Source organism: Saccopteryx leptura, chromosome 2, assembly GCF_036850995.1.
Source record: "Saccopteryx leptura isolate mSacLep1 chromosome 2, mSacLep1_pri_phased_curated, whole genome shotgun sequence".
NCBI lineage: Eukaryota > Metazoa > Chordata > Mammalia > Chiroptera > Emballonuridae > Saccopteryx > Saccopteryx leptura.
In genome coordinates, this window is record NC_089504.1 from 138,393,965 (window position 1) to 138,410,882 (window position 16,918).

General features: G+C 40.2%; 1 protein-coding gene across 1 annotated transcript in view; it reads left to right on the forward strand.

The window, feature by feature from the left end:
• FGD4 (FYVE, RhoGEF and PH domain containing 4) overlaps window positions 1–16,918 on the forward strand; it is a 277,447-nt gene that overhangs the window by 131,034 nt on the left and 129,495 nt on the right. The gene's annotated exons all lie outside the window — the stretch shown is intronic.

A 16,918-nucleotide genomic window follows, 5' to 3' on the forward strand; every position in this document is an offset into this window, starting at 1 on the left:
TGAGCCCAAAGGTTGCTGGCTTGAACCTATGTTCACCAGCTTGAGCAAGGGGTAACTGGCTCAGCTGGAGCCCTCCCATCAGGGCACATATGAGAAAGCAATCACTGAACAACTAAGTACCACAACATGAGGTCATGCTTCTCATTTCTCTCCCTTCCTGTCTGTCTGTCCATCCATCCGTCCATCTGTCTGTACCTGTCCTTTTCTCTCTGTCTCTCTCTGGCTTAAAAAAAAGAATAGTTGGTCCAACAGAAGAGACCTAAACAGCTGCTGTTACACCAGAAAGCTGTGCATTATGGTCTTGGGGAAAGGAAGACAGTCAGTCCCTAAAATCTGAATGAGGGAGCTGGAGAGAGAGAAATGAAAGCTTTTCCTCTTTCCTCCCAAGTTAGTTGTAAGACTGAATGTGCTTTACCCTTTGTCTGACCTGGCAAGGGCAAAGCCTAAGTTTTATTTTCTTAAACCCTCAGAGGAGCCTTTTCTGGAAGCTGCAGGGTAATTTCAAAGTTGGAAAAAATAATAGGTTCCTGTGGAAATTTATGAAAAGAAAACATTTTTCTTGACTTCCTTTTCAAAACCGGTGATTGATAGAGGGAACATGGTTTGGGAACATACTTTGAAAGCGAAGTGGCAAGAGATGAGGCTAGAAAAGTACTGTATTTCCCCATGTATTAGATGACCCCGTGTATAAGACGCACCTTAATTTGGGGGCCTGAATTTTTTTTTATAAATAAATTTTTATTTTAATGGGGTGACATCAATAAATCAGGGTACATATATTCAAAGAAAACATGTCCAGGTTATCTTGTCATTCAATTATGTTGCATACCCATCACCCAAAGTCAGATTGTCCTCCGTCACCTATCTAGTTTTCATTGTTCCCCTCCCCCCCCTCCCCCCAACCACCACACTCTTGTCCATGTCTCTTAGTCTCGTTTTTATGTCCCACCAATGTATGGAATCATGCAGGTCTTGGTTTTTTCTGATTTACTTATTTCACTCCGTATAATGTTATCAAGATCCCACCATTTTGTTTTAAGTGATCTGATGTCATCATTTCTTATGGCTGAATAGTATACCATGGTGTATATGTGCCATATCTTCTTTATCCAGTCTTCTATTTTTTTTTACAGTGATTAAAGCCTTTAAGCAAACTCTTGGCCAATACAGCAAGAATCCATAAAAGAGTAGTGTCCTTAACATGTTCACCAAGTCCAAGTTGGCACCAACACCATGCCAAATCCCTGCAAATGCAACCCAACCCCAGTTCAGTCTGTTAGGAGCTGTCACAAGGAGCAGGAGTCCAGGAAAAGTCCACATCCAGGAAAAGTCCGCATGGCACTGGAATTGTTGTCACAATTCTATACTTTGCAGCTCACGTCCAAGTCCCAATGACCGCTGCTTCTAGCTGGTAATGATTCAGGTAGACTGGAAAAGCCATCTGCAGCATGTGTGGAGATGGAGCTTCTGTACTCCTCTGCCTGGAGAGATGAGACCAGGTAGCTTTTCCCTGGAGCTCTGTGACTGTGGCATGGTAAAGAGAACCTTGGGATACACTAAGCTGGGTGGCAAAGATAAATTCATAATAGAAGTTGGCAAAAGGGGGAAAGAGAGCTCTAAATCAGGAGTAGGTCCCAGCCTGAAATATGAGTGGGGCATTGAGGTAGGAGGAATAAAGGAAATACTAACAAAGCAGCAGAAAATAGGACTATCAACACCCACAACAGAGATCTTCAAGGGAAGAATAAAAAAACCTGACTATTCAGGCAAGACATAGTTAAGTGGGGACCTGAAATTTGAAAAAAAAAATGTATTACATAAAGTTATTAAACTCAAGTTTTATTCATCATAAAATTCATACAACTCCTCATCACGGTCAAAACTCTCATCCATCAGCTTGTCCTCAACTGTGTCTGATGACAAGTGTTTGTCTTCTTATACTGCCTCATCCTCAGTTCCACCTATGTCACTGAAGTCCCACAACCACTGTATAAGATGCACCCAGGTTTTAGACCCCAAATTTTTCTGACAAAAGGGTCTTCCTTATGCATAGGGAAATACGGTAAATAGAGGACTGTGCAGCACCGACCATCCAGGGTATCAGCTGGTGCTTGGGGAGCATTGCTGCAGGCCACAATGAAGCTTGCAAATTTGCCACAGTTTTTCTCACTGCAGACCTGAAATAAGATCCTTTCTAACCTCCTGCGCCTAGTGAATTCACACTCACCCTTCAAGGTAAAGTTTAAACTTCTCTTCTTCACTGAAGGAGAGAGCTTCCAGGCATGTGGAAGTGAGAACATGCAGCTGAAAAGAGATGTTGGTACTGGCAGTAGATGTTTCAGAGTCTTCTGCGGAGTGGGGGAGTGTGGCCCTCGCTCGAGTGGGCCAATGGCCAGAGTAGCTACCGCAGGAAGAGAAGAATGCAAAGGACCAGAACGGGCAGTCGAGTCTGTGAGAGGGAATTCATAAGTGTGGACAAATAGTTTGGGGCACAGCAGAGATAGCTGGTTGGGCAGCATAAATTGATGGAAGAAAATGTTCTAGTTGCAATCATTTTCATTATTGTGGTTAAAAAAAGTACACATTACATCCAATTTACCATTGTAGCCATTTCCGTGACATTAGTACATTCACATTATTCTACTGCCATCACCCCTGTTCATCTCTGGAACCCTTCTGTGTTCCTTTACTGAGGTTCTGTGCACATTGAATTGTTGTATTTTGCTCTCAATGCACAGAAGCCTCACACTAGAACTCTATAGGTGGGCATTGTCGTGACAGGTATAGAGAGAGGCCCTGGTAAAGGACAGTAAACTGCTAGAGAAAGCATTTGTAAAGAGTGACTCCAGTGAGGCAGGCAAAGCCACATGACTATGTTAAGAAGGGATTGAGCAGACCAGAGTATCATTAAGTGCTTTGTATATGTTCTTTAATGAAGCTATTATGAAAGCTAAGAATGGTTTTATTTAAGAGTTTTGAGTAGGAAAGATAGAAATCTAGGTGGTGGCAGGTTGAGAATTGTAGTGCCACAGGGTCCTCGGGTTACAGCACAGTTCCTTTCCTACAACAGTGACATAACAAGAATTTTGGTGTAAATCGAAACACACTCTAGCCTCAGTCACTTCCCTATCCTAACACAATTATAAAATCATAATCTAGAACAGGGTCAAGAAGCTTTTTGGCTGAGAGAGCCATGAACGCCACTTATTTTAAAATGTAATTCTGTGAGAGCCATACAACAACCCGTGTACATTACACATTATCCAATAAAAATTTGGTGTTGTCCTGGAGGACAGCTGTGATTGGCTCCAGCCACCCGCAACGATGAACATGAGTGGTAGGAAATGAATGGATTGTAGTACATGAGAATGTTTTATATTTTTAACATTTTTTTTTTAAGATTTGTCTGCGAGCCAGATGCAGCCATCAAAAGAGCCACATCTGGCTCGTGAGCCATAAGTTCCCGACCCCTGATCTAGAACATGAAAACATAACTAAGCCACAGAAAAAGGAAAAGAACATAAATATATTGTACTGTACACTGTACTGTATTAACAGAAAAAATGAATGTTAAAAAAAAATTCCTGTGGTTGGTTCGCACACTGGAAGGGGCTTTGCAAAGTGGAGGGAGCGACCTATGGGGAGGAGGAAGCTGGAGAGGCAGGAGAACCTGCAGAGGGTAATGGAGCTACTGGGTCAGGTGGATCAGGATTGTCTAAGTAAGGAACATGCAGGAGACACTGGAGATGATTCTACCTGTACACAGTGTTCTCCAGAAGCAGCTGATGTAGAGGGTACAGGATCTGTTGCAGGCCTCTCTACCAGCTTAAAGAATTGTTCCAGGCTAGTCTGAAAGGTTGATGAGTTTTTTTCTTCCAAAATCTGCGTATAGCATTGCAAGGCATCCATAACAGCCGTCTCAGTTTTTTTTTAAGATTTTATAGGAGTGAGTGTTGTAAACTCAAAACCTCATATGTCAAGACTGGCATAACCTGATGACTCCCTGTATTTGAAATCTCAAAATAAACTACTTAATGAAGTGAATATGATTTACTAACAAGAGTGTCAGCCTGGCATATGGACATTCTGGGTTCAATTGCCAGTCAGGCACACAGGAGAAGCAACCATCAGCTTCTCTTCCCCTTCCCCTCCCTCTTCTTTTTCTCTTCCCCTCCTGCAGCAAGTGGCTCAATTGGTTCAAGGATGTGGCCCTGGCTGCTGAGGATGGCTCAGTTGGTCCAAGTACGGCAGCCTCAGGTGATAAAAATAGCTCAGTACTTGAGCTTCAGCTCCGGATAGGGTTGCTGGATTGATCCAGGTTGGGGCACATCCAGGAGTCTGTCTCACTGTCTTCCCAACTCTCATTTAAAAAGTTATAAAGAAAGAAAAAAAGAAAGAGGGGAGGAGGGAGGGAGAGAGGAGGGAAGGGAGGAAAGGGAAGGGAAGGGAGAAAAGGGAAGGAAGGAAGAAAGGGAAGGGAAGGGAAGGAAAGGGAAGAGAGGGAGGGAAGGAGGAAGTTCTCCTAGTATAGTGTAGTTATTTCACATTGCTCATGTAGAATCCAAAGAAGCCCTGTAAAAATAATGATGATTGGCCTGATCTGTGGTGGTGCAGTGGGATAAAGCGTCGACCTGGAACACTGAGGTTGCCGGTTCAAAACCTTGGGCTTGCCTGGTCAAGGCACATATGGGAGTTGATGCTTCCTGCTCCTCCCCCTTCTCTCTCTCTCTCTCTCTCTCCTCTCTCTCTAAAAATCAATAAATAAAATATTTAAAAAAAATAATGATGGTCACAATTAAAGAAGAAATGAGCACCATACTTATTTATTAACTTTGTTTCTGCTTTGAATTTAGATAACATAAATTATCTTGAATTAGTATATAAAGAAAATTAGATTAAAGGCACCTCAGATGCAGAGAAAGAGTGGACCTTAATGGGGGTGCAGAGAATGCTAAAACGAAAGAAATATCACTAATTTAAAATGTGTTTCCTGCCTGACCAAGCAGTGGCGCAGTTGATAGAGCATCAGACTCAGAAGCAGAGGACCCTGGTTTGAAAACCCAAGGTCGCTGGTTTGAGCGCAGGATCATCTGGTTTGAGCAAGACTCACCAGCTTGAGCCCAAGGTCTCTGGCTTGAGTAAGGGGTTACTCAGTCAGCTGTAGCCCCCTGTCAAGGCACATGTGAGAAATCAGTCAATGAACTACTAAAGTGCCACAGCGAAGAATTGATTCTTCTCATCTCTCTCCCTTTCTGTCTGTCCCTATCTGTCCCTCTCTCACAAAAATAAATAAATAAGTAAGTAAATAAATAAATAAAATGTGTTTTCCACTGAACGGTGTAGGTCAACATATAAAATGAGAGATGTAGTGCAGGAAATCCGTACAGATAAGACTGGACAAGTTATCACCACGGCATGGGGGATCAATTTCATAATTTAGATTAGAAAAGAGTGACTTTATTTTCTAGGATTATTTATTAGAAGAGCATTATTAAAGTCAGATAACATTTCAGATACAAGGTTTCCTCTGCTAAATCATATAGCTGAGATATCCAAATTATCCCTAGTCATATCATTAAAAAGATGTATAGCTTTCCATGGGCTTCCCAAGTAGTAACGGACTGTGTCATTGGAACTTCAACTGAACTTCAACTAAAGAATTAATATAAAACATTTACATTAAAAAAGTTTTTTAAATACAGATTCAGGGATAATAGGCCTGCTTTGAAAATCTGTATAAAAATAGTTTGCTACAAAAATATTCAAGCAACAGGGTGGCACCTGGCATGTGTTCAAGCATTTCCAGGCTTCAGAAAGGCTTGCAGACAAGCAAAATAAAAATTATGCATCAGTTCGTTTTTAAAATTAAACTGTGTGTTTTTTAAGCCAATGAAAGAATCATTTTAATACAAAATTGTTGTTTGATTTCATTAGGTTGTTATTAGAAGGCGAAAGAGTGCAAAATGGGTTGAGATTTAGATGAGTTTCATTCTATGAGAGTAGACTGCTTTCCAGTTAAACACCACTGGAGAATCAGAGGATTTTACTCCTTAGTTGATAGCTGAAAATCAGAAGTACTTCAATTATTTTTTCTTATTTCTTGTTTGTTCTAGCTGAACAAAATGAAATATTAACATTCACTTGGGATAAACATCCTGTTATTTTATTGCCAAAATATGTATTAGTAAATAATTATTGAAGACAACTTTTTCATTAGTGCATGGAAATTTTTGATTATATGACAGGTGGTGTGCCAGGTAGCTTTAAATAAAAATGGTGGAGCAGAGCCTGATCAGGTGGTGGCGCAGTGGATAGAGCATCGGACTGGGATGCGGAAGACCCGGGTTCGAGACTCCGAGGTCGCCAGCTTGAGCGCGGACTCATCTGGTTTGAGGAAAAGCCCACCAGCTTGAACCCAAGGTCCTTGGCTCCAGCAAGGGGTTACTCGGTCTGCTGAAGGCCTGCGGTCAAGGCACATATGAGAAAGCAATCAATGAACAACTAAGGTGTTGCAACGCGCAATGAAAAACTAATGATTGATGCTTCTCATCTCTCTCCGTTCCTGTCTGTCTGTCCCTGTCTATCCCTCTCTCTGACTCACTCTCTGTCTCTGTAAAAAATAAATAAATACATAAATAAAATTTAAAAAAAATTAATAAAAAAAATGGTGGAGCAGAGACCTTAGGCCCTCTTTCCCATATAAAAATTTTTTTTAAAAATCTTGTAGATTAATAAATTTTAATTCAGAAGCACAGATTATAAGTTTTTGTTTAGATTAATTCCATTACAACTGCTATGCCAGGGGTTGGGAACCTTTTTGGCTGAGAGAGCCATGAACGCCACATATTTTAAAATGTAATTCCGTGAGAGTCATACAACGACCCGGGTACGTTATGCATTATCCAATAAAAATTTGGTGTTGTCCCGGAGGACAGCTGTGATTGGCTCCAGCCACCTGCAACCATGAACATGAGCAGTAGGAAATGAATGGATTGTAATACATGAGAATGTTTTATATTTTTAATGTTATTATTTTTTTTATTAAAGATTTGTCTGTGAGCCAGATGCAGCCATCAAAAGAGCCACATCTGGCTCGCAAGCCATTGGTTCCCAACCCCTGTGCTATGCTATTGAAAATAATACAGATAGCCTTAATAAAAAGTAAATTAAGTTCAGTATAATGAAAAAACAAGTGGTTATGAAATACCATATGAATGTTTGGCAAAACTTTCTAAGTTCTTTATTTAATAAAAATGTGTAAAAAATAACATGCTCTACTAGGAGGAGAAACATAACAGTGAGGTGACGACTGATTGAGTCTTGAGTGTCCAGGGTATTTTGTGAATAGCTATGAGTTTAGTGTGGGTTTTAGATTATTTTTTAGAACTGATATCTATGACAAATAATCTTTAACTGAATTAACTAAATTACCTAAACATTTATTTAAATATCCTTTTAATTATACTGTCAAAAACTTCTGTCTTCACAAATGTACTTTTTGTAGGGAGCTCACTGGGTCATCATTTAATTTTTCATTACTTTTCTTACATTTTTACTTTTTTTTTTGTATTTTTCTGAAGTTGGAAACCGGGAGGCAGTCAGACAGACTCCCACATGCACCCGACCAGGATCCACCTGGCATGCCCACCAGGGGGCGATGCTCTGCCCATCTGGGGCATTGCTCTGTTGTGACCAGAGCCATTCTAGTGCCTGAGGCGGAGGCCATGGAGCCATCCTCAGCACCCGGGCCAACTTTTTGCTCCAATGGAGCTTTGGCTGCGGGAGGGGAAGAAAGAGACAGAGAGGAAGGAGAGGGGGAGTGGTGGAGAAGCAGATGGGCACTTCTCCTGTGTGCGCTGGCTGGGAATTGAACCCGGGACTCCTGCATGCCAGGCGGACACTCTACCACTGAGCCAACCAGCCAGGGCTTACTTTTTGTTTTTTTGTTTTTTTTTTCATTACAATTTGCATTCAATATTATTTTGTATTAGTTTCACAGGTAGGGTAAGGTGATTAGAAAATTGCATACTTTATAAAGTGTTCCCTCTGATATTTCCAGTACCTACCTGGCATCATACATAATTATAACAATATTATTATTATTATTATTAATATTATTATTTTGACAGAGACAGAGAGAGGGACAGATAGGGACAACAAACAGGAAGGGAGAGAGATGAGAAGCATCAATTCTTCGTTTTGGCATCTTAGTTGTTTGTTGATTGCTTTCTCATATGTGCCTTGACAGGAGGGAGGAGAGGGGGGCTACAGCAGAGTGAGTGACCACTTGTTCAAGCCAGCTACCTTTGGGCTCAAGCCAGTGTACATGGGGTCACGTCTATAATCCTACACTCAAGCCAGCAACCCCACACTCAAGCTGATGAGTCCGCATTCAAGCCAGGGGAATCTGCACTCAAGCCAGCGACCTCAGGGTTTCGAACCTGGGTCCTCTGCATCCCAGTCTGACACTCTATCCACTGCACCACTGCCTAGTCTGGCTATAACAATATTATTGAGTAGACTTCCTAAGCTATACTTTGTATCCCCATGACTATTTTTTTTTTTTTTTTTTTTTTTACTTTTTTTTTTTTCTTTTCTTTCATTTTTCTGAAGCTGGAAACAGGGAGAGACAGTCAGACAGACTCCCGCATGCGCCCGACCGGGATCCACCCGGCACGCCCACCAGGGGCGATGCTCTGCCCATCCTGGGCGTCGCCATGTTGCGACCAGAGCCACTCTAGCGCCTGAGGCAGAGGCCACAGAGCCATCCCCAGCGCCCGGGCCATCTTTGCTCCAATGGAGCCTTGGCTGCGGGAGGGGAAGAGAGAGACAGAGAGGAAAGCGCGGCGGAGGGGTGGAGAAGCAAATGGGCGCTTCTCCTGTGTGCCCTGGCCGGGAATCGAACCCGGGTCCTCCGCACGCTAGGCCGACGCTCTACCGCTGAGCCAACCGGCCAGGGCCCCCATGACTATTTTGTAACTACCAAGCAGTACTTCTAAATTCTTTTACCTCTTGAACCTAGTCCCTCAACTCCCCTCCCTCCCCTCTGACAAACATCACTCCATTCTCTATATCTATGAGTATGTTTCTGTTTTGTTTATTTTGTTCTTTAGATTCCAGATATAAGTGAAATCATATGGTATTTGTCTTTCTCTGACTGAATTATTTCACTTAACATAATACCTTCTAGTACCATCCATGCTGCCTCAAATGGTAAGATTTCATTCTTTTTTATGATCAAGTAATATTCTATTGTACATATGTACTACAGCTTTTTTGTTCACTCACCTATTGATGGATACTTGGATTGCTTCCCTACTTTAGTTATTGTAAATAGTGCAATGAAATAGGGGTACAAATATTCTTTCAAATTAGTGCTTTGGGTTTCTTTGGATATATATCCAGAAGTGGAATAGCTGGGTCATGAGGTAATGCCATCGTTAATACTTAGAGAAACTTCCATACTGTTTTCCATATTGGGTGCACTGATCTGCATTCCCACCAACAGTGCACAAGTATTCCCTTTTTCCCACTTTCTTATCAACACTTGTATTTGTTGATTTATTAATGATAGCCATTCTGACAGATGTGAGGTTGTGGGTTTATTTTATATTTCTCTGATGGTTAGTGATATTGAGCATCTTTTCTATTCTCTCATGAGCATCTCTATGTCCTCTTTGGAAAAATGTCTGTATAAGTCCTTTGCCCATTTTTAAATTGGTTTGTGTTTGTTTGTTTGATTTTTGGTGTTGAGTTGTATGAGTTCTCTATAAAATTTGGGTATTAACCTCTTAATAGCTATATCACTGGCAAATATGTTCTCCCATTCACTGGGTTGTCTTTTCATTTTGTTGATGGTTTCCTTTGCTGTGCAAAAACTTTTTAGTATGATGTAGTCCTATTTGTTTATTTTTTCTTTTGTTTTTCTTGCCCAAGGAGATATATCCTAAATCAAAATTACAAAAAGAAATTTGCCTCAGATTTTACTGCCTATGTTTTCTTCTAGGACTTTTACGGTTTTGAGTCTTACATTTAAGTCTTTAATCCATTTTGAGTTTATGCTTGTATATGGTGTAATAAAGTGACCAAGTTTCAATATTTTGCATATGTCTGTCCAATTTTACAAACATTATTCATTGAATAGACTGTCTTTGTCCTACTGTATGTTCTTATCTCCTTGTCAAACACTGACAGGATAGGCATTGGCTTATTTCTAGGCTCTCTATTCTGTTCCATTGATAGATATGTCTATCTTTATACTAGTACCATGCTGTTTTGATTATTATAGTCTTATATTATAGTTTGATATCAGGCAGTGTGATTCCTTCCAACTTTATTCTTCTTTCTCAAGATTACTGTGGCTATTCTCGATCTTTTGTGGTTCCATACTAATTTTTAATTATTTGTCTTAGTTCTGTGAAATGCAGCATTGGTATTTTATTGAATCTATAGATTGTTTTAGGTAGTATGGACATTTTAACTATCTTAATTCTTCCTGTCCAGAAGCAGGGTGTATGTTCCTATTTATTTGAATCTTCTTCAGTTTTTTTCTTCAGTGTCTTATAATTTTCTGATTTACAGCTATTTTATAGTTCTGGTTAAATTTATTCCAAGGTATTTTATCTTTTTTTTTTTTTTTTTTTTTTTTTTTTTACAGGGACAGATAGAGAGTCAGAGAGAGGGATAATAAATAGGGAAAGACAGGAACAGAGAGAGATGAGAAGCATCAATCATTAGTTTTTCGTTGCGACACCTTAGTTCAGGGGTCCCCAAACTTTTTACACAGGGAGCCAGTTCACTGTCCCTCAGACCATTGGAGGGCCGGACTATAAAAAAAACTATGGGCCTGACCTGTGGTGGCGCAGTGGGATAAAGCATCCACCTGGAACACTGAGGTTGCTTGTTCAAAACCCTGGGCTTGCCTGGTCAAGGCACATATGGGAGTTGATGCTTCCTGCTCCTCCCCCTTGTCTTTCTCTCTATCCCCTCTCTCTAAAAATCAATAAATAAAATATTTAAAAAAAAAAAACAAAACTATGAACAAATCCCTATGCACACTGCACATATCTTATTTTAAAGTAAAAAAACAAAACGGGAACAAATGTAACATTTAAAATAAAGAACAAGTAAATTTAAATCAACAAACTGACCAGTATTTCAATGGGAACTATGCTCCTCTCACTGACCACCAATGAAAGAGGTGCCCCTTCCGGAAGTGCGGTGGGGGCCGGATAAATGGCCTCAGGGGGCCGCATGTGGCCCGCGGGCTGTAGTTTGGGGACCCCTGCCTTAGTTGTTTATTGATTGCGTTCTCATATGTGCCTTGACCGGGGAGCTACAGTAGACTGAATAATCCCTTGCTCGAGCCAGTGACCTTGGGTCCCAGCTGGTGAGCTTTGTTCAAACCAGATGAGCCCACGCTCAAGCTGGCGACCTCGGGGTCTCGAACCTGGGTCGTCCACATCCCAGTCTGACGTTTTATCCACTGCGCCACCGCCTGGTCAGGCTTTTATTTTATTTTTTGATGCAGTTGGAAATGAAACTTCCTTAGTTTATCTTTTGGCAAGTTCATTACTGGCATATAAAAATGCATACAATTTCTTGTACCTTGCTACTTTACTGAATTTATCAGTTTTAGTAATATTTTGGTGGAATCTTTAGGGTATTTTACATACAGTATCATGTCACCTGCCAATAATGAGTTTTACTTCTTCATTTTTGACATAGATGCTGCTAATTTCTTACTCTTGTCTTATCAGTGTGGCTAGGATTTTCAGTACTATGTTCAATAAGAATGATAAAGTGGATATCCCTGTCTTATTTCTGATCTTAAGGGAAATGCTTTTAGTTTCTCCCTATTGAGTATGGTGTAGCTGTGAGTTTGCTGTTTATGGCCTTAATTACTTTAGATATGTTCCCTCTACTCTCACTTAGCTGAGAAATTTTATTATAAATGGATACTGTATACTTGTCAAGTGCTTTTTCTGCATCTATTGATATAATCATGTGATTTTTAACCTTTATTTAGTTTACTTGGTGTATTGTGTTAATTGATTTGTGGATAGTGTACCACTGTGTATCCCAGAAATAAATTCCACTTGATCATGGATTACAGTTTTTTTAAAGTATTGCTGGATTGGATTTGCTATATTTTGCTAAGGATTTTTACATCTATATTCATCAGGAATATTGGCCTATAATATTCTTTCTTTATAGTGTCTTTATCTGGTTTGGAGGTAGGATAATGCTGGCCTTATTAAATGAGCTTGGGGATCTTCCTTCCTTTTGAATTGTTTTGAATAGTTTAAGGATAGGTGTTAGTTCTTCTTTGGATGTCTGGTAAAATTTACATGTTAAGCCATTCTGCCCAGCACTTTTGTTTATTGGAGGTTTTTTTTTATTATTACTGCTTCAATTTTATTAGTTGTAATCGTCTGCTCAGATTTTTTGTTTCTTCTTGATTTAGGAGATTGTTTCTAGGACTTTATTAATTTCTTCCAGATTGCCTATTTGTTGGCAGATAGTTGTGCCTAATTTTCTTATAACCCTTTGTATTTCTGTGGTATCAGTAGTTCTCTTTCATTTTTTATTTTATTTATTTGGGTCCTCTCTTTTTTTCTTGAAGAGTCTGGTTAGAGGTTTATCAATCTTGTTTATCTTTTCAAGGAACCAGCTTTTGATTTTATTGATCTTTTATATTGCTTTTTAAGACTATTTTGTTTATTTCTGCTCAGATCTTTTTACAAAGATAAAACAAATCTTAATGGTCCTAAAGGGAGAGATCAACAGTAATACAGTCATAGTGTAGGGGATTCTAACACTCCATTTACATCATAGATAGATGATCTTCTAGAGAGAAGATTGACAGGGAATTATCGGCCTTAAATGACACACTTGACCAACGGTATTTCATTGATATCTTCAGAGCATTTCATCCCAAAGCAGCAGAATATACATTCTTTTCAAGTGCACATGGAACATTTTCTAGGATAGACCACAGGTTATGACACAAAACAAGTCTCAATAAATTTAAGAAGATTGAATCATATTATCTATCTTCTCTGACCACAATGTTATGAAACTGGAAATCAAGTATAAGAAATAAACTAAAATAACACACAAAGACATGGAGGCTAAATAACATGTTAATAAACAGTAAATAGGTTAACAGTGAGATCAAGGAAGAAATAAAAAATTACCTTGAGAAAAAATAAAAATGAAAACACAGTAACCCAAAATCTATGGAATATTGTTTAAACAGCCCTAAAAAATAAATTCATAGCATTACAGGCCTACTTCAAGAAACAAGAAAAATGGCCCTGGCCAGTTGGCTCAGTGGTAGAGCGTCGGCCTGGCGTGCGGAAGTCCCGGGTTCGATTCCCGGCCAGGGCACACAGGAGAGGCGCCCATCTGCTTCTCCACCCCTCCCCCTCTCCTTCCTCTCTCTCTCTTCCCCTCCCGCAGCCAAGGCTCCATTGGAGCAAAAGATGGCCCAGGTGCTGGGGATGGCTCCTTGGCCTCTGCCCCAGGCGCTAGAGTGGCTCTGGTTGCGACAGAGCGACGCCCCCTGGTGGGGGTGCCAGGTGGATCCCGGTCGGGCGCATGCTGGAGTCTGTCTGACTGCCTCCCTGTTTCCAGCTTCAGAAAAATACAAAAAAAAAAAAAAAGAAACAAGAAAAATATAAAATAAACACTCTGGCCTTACATTTAAAGAAACTAGAAAAAAAAACCCACAAAGCCCAAAGTGAGTAAAATAAAGAAAATAAAGTGGAGAGCAAAAGTAGCTTTACAGTGGTGATACAAATAAATTATACTATAATTAATGAAATATATCATAATGCAGGAATAAACTCCATTGTGTATACTCACAACATAAACCTATACTTGCCCACCCTTGTATTCAAAGTGATGAGAAGCAAGGACCTACTACTAAGATGACTACCCAGCTAGGCTGTCATTTAAATGTGAAGGAGAAATAAAGATTTTCCCAGACAAAAAAAAGCAAAAAGAGTTTATTACCACCAAACCAGCATTACAATAAATGTTAATAGGTCTTTAAAAAGAAATTTCAAAAGAGATGAATGTAGTCATAAAAAATAAAAAGGTGGTGGTGGTGCAGAGGATAGCGTGTTGACCTGGGACACTGAGGTCCCAGGTTCAAAACCTCGAGGTTGCTGGCTTGAGCGCAAGCTCGCCAGCTTGAACGTGGGATCATAGACATGATCCCATAGTTGCTGGCTTGAGCCCAAAGGTTGCTGGCTTGAAGCCCAAGGTTGCTGGCTTGAATCCAAGATCCCTGGCTTGAGCAAAGGGTTGCTGACTCAGCCCCTGGTCAAGGCATATATGAGAAGCAATAAACAAACAACTAAAGTGATGCATCTATGAGTTGATGCTTCTTATCACTCTCCCTGTTTCTATTTCTCAGAAAAATAAAAAGGCAATAAACACATACATATCAATAATCAGTTGAAATGAAAATGGCTTAAAAGCTTCAATTAAAAGACTTAGGGTTGATGAATGGCTAAGAAAACAAGACCAATATATATGCTCTCTAAAAGAGACCCACCTCAGAACAAAAGATACACAGACTAAAAGTAAAAGAATGGAAAATGATGTTTTATGCAAATGTAAATTTTAAAAAGCTGGAGTAGCAATATTTACATCAGACAAAATGTACTTTAAAACATAGGCTTTAATAAGGGATAAAGATGGACATGGCATAATGACAAAGGGAGCAATTCAACTAGAGCATATATTTTATGTAAATATTTATTCACCCAATATAAAAGCAACTAAATATGAGGATGGGCAAATGTAGGTTTACAGTTCATAGAGAAAAATATATAATACCAAAATCAAGAATAAACTTTTGTGTACTTATAACTGTAGCCTAGTTTTGCCTAACTCTATATATCCTGCCAACCCTTCTGGCCTGACAAGTCAGCTGACAGTCATATGGGAGCTTCTCTATAGGTGACTTAACTGTCTTTTCTTTTCTTTTTTAGTTGGAGAGACAGAGACAGAGAGAGGGGACAGATAGGGACAGGCAGGCAGGAAGGGAGAGAGATGAGAAACATCAATTCTTTGTTGAGGCACCTTAGTTGTTCAATGACCGCTTTCTCATATGTGCCTTGACCAGGAGGCTACAGCAGACCCAGTGACCCCTTGCTCAAGCCAGTGATTTTGGGCTTCAAGCCAACAACCTTGGGCTCAAGCCAGCGACCATGGAGTCATGTCTTGATCCCACGCTCAAGCCAGTGACTTCAGGGTTTTGAACTTGGATCATCTGTGTCTTAGTCCGACACTCTATCCACTGTGCCACTGCCTGGTCAGGCTGAACTGTCTTTTCTTTTAAGCAAGAAAAGACAGTTCAGCCTGCAGTTCAGTTTCTGCTTTTATGATTCTCTCTTTGCCATCTTAATTATTTTGTGTCTTTGTGTGGACCTCTTTGGGTTCATCTTATTTGGCACTTTCTATGCTTCCTGGACTTATGTGTTGTTTTTTCCCCTTTTCTTGCCAAGTTAAGGAAGTTTTCAGTCATTAGTTCATCTAATAGTTTATTAATCCCTTGCACCCTCTCAATGTGGATGTTGTCATGCTTCATGTTTTCCTGAAGGTCTTTTAAATTATTATTCGTTTTTAAAACTTTTTTTTTCCCGTTCAGATTGGGTGTTTTCTTTCACTTTGTCTCTGAATCATTGTTTCAGTCCTCTGCTTCATCTAACCTAGTGTTTATTCTTTGTTGTGTATTCTTCATTTCAGATATTGTATATATTTCTGATTCGTTCTTTTTTATGGTTTCTATGTCCTCTTTTATGCCTACTCTCTCTTTAACTTCTCAGAAATTCATCTGTCCTTATTCTAAATTCCTTGAGCACCTTATTTATTTATTTATTTATTTATTTATTTATTTATTTATTGACAGAGAGAGGGACAGATAGGGATAGACAGGAAGGGAGAGAGATGAGAAGCATCAATTCTTTGTTGTAGCATCTGAGTTATTCGTTGATTGCTTTCTCATATGTGCCTTGACTGGGAGGCTGCAGCAGAGTGAGTGATCCCTTGCTCAAGCTATTGACCTTGGGCTCAAGCCAGTGATCTTGGGCTTCAAGCCAACGACCTTAGGCTCAAGCCAGTGACCATGGAGTCATGTCTATGATCCCATGCTCAAGCCAGTGACCTCATGCTCAAGCTGGTGAGCCTGCCCTCAAGCCGGATGAGCCACGCTCAAGCCTACAATCTTGGGGTTTTGAACCTGGATCCTCTGCATCCCAGTCCGATGCTCTATCCACTGTGCAAACACCTAGTTAAGCATTGAGCATTGTTTTAACCATTGTTTTGAACTTTGTCTCCGGTAGATTGCTTGCCTCCATTTTATTTAGTTATTATTTCTAGAGATATTTTCTGTTCTGTAATTTGGGGCATGTTTCTTTGTCTTTTTATTTGACTGCCTCTCTCTGTTTATTTCTGTGTATTGGGTAGATTTGTCATGTTTTCCAGTCTTGATCTGGTGGCTTTATGTATTAGGTGTCTTGTGGAATCCAGTGGCACTTTCTCCTTGATCACCTGAGCTGGGTGCTCCGGCAATGTCCCTTGTGTGGGTTGTGTGATCCCTCCTGTTGTATTTGAATCTTGATTGCTGTTAGTCTGGCCGTCAGTGGGGCTGACCATTAGGCTGGATGATGTGAGTATCAACACTGACCACAGTGTATGAGTTGCCACATGAGTGCTGAGGACGTGACGCAAAATTTTTCTCAGCAGAGTCTGTGCCTGCTGAGATCTCCCTTTGAACATACTGCTTGTGAATATATTGGATTCTGCTCTGATGTGACCTGACACTGGCCACTGGATGTGTTGGTTTGGGGGCCTTTTGGGAGGAACTCTGGTGCAGGTCAACGTCAGACACTGCCTGTGACTG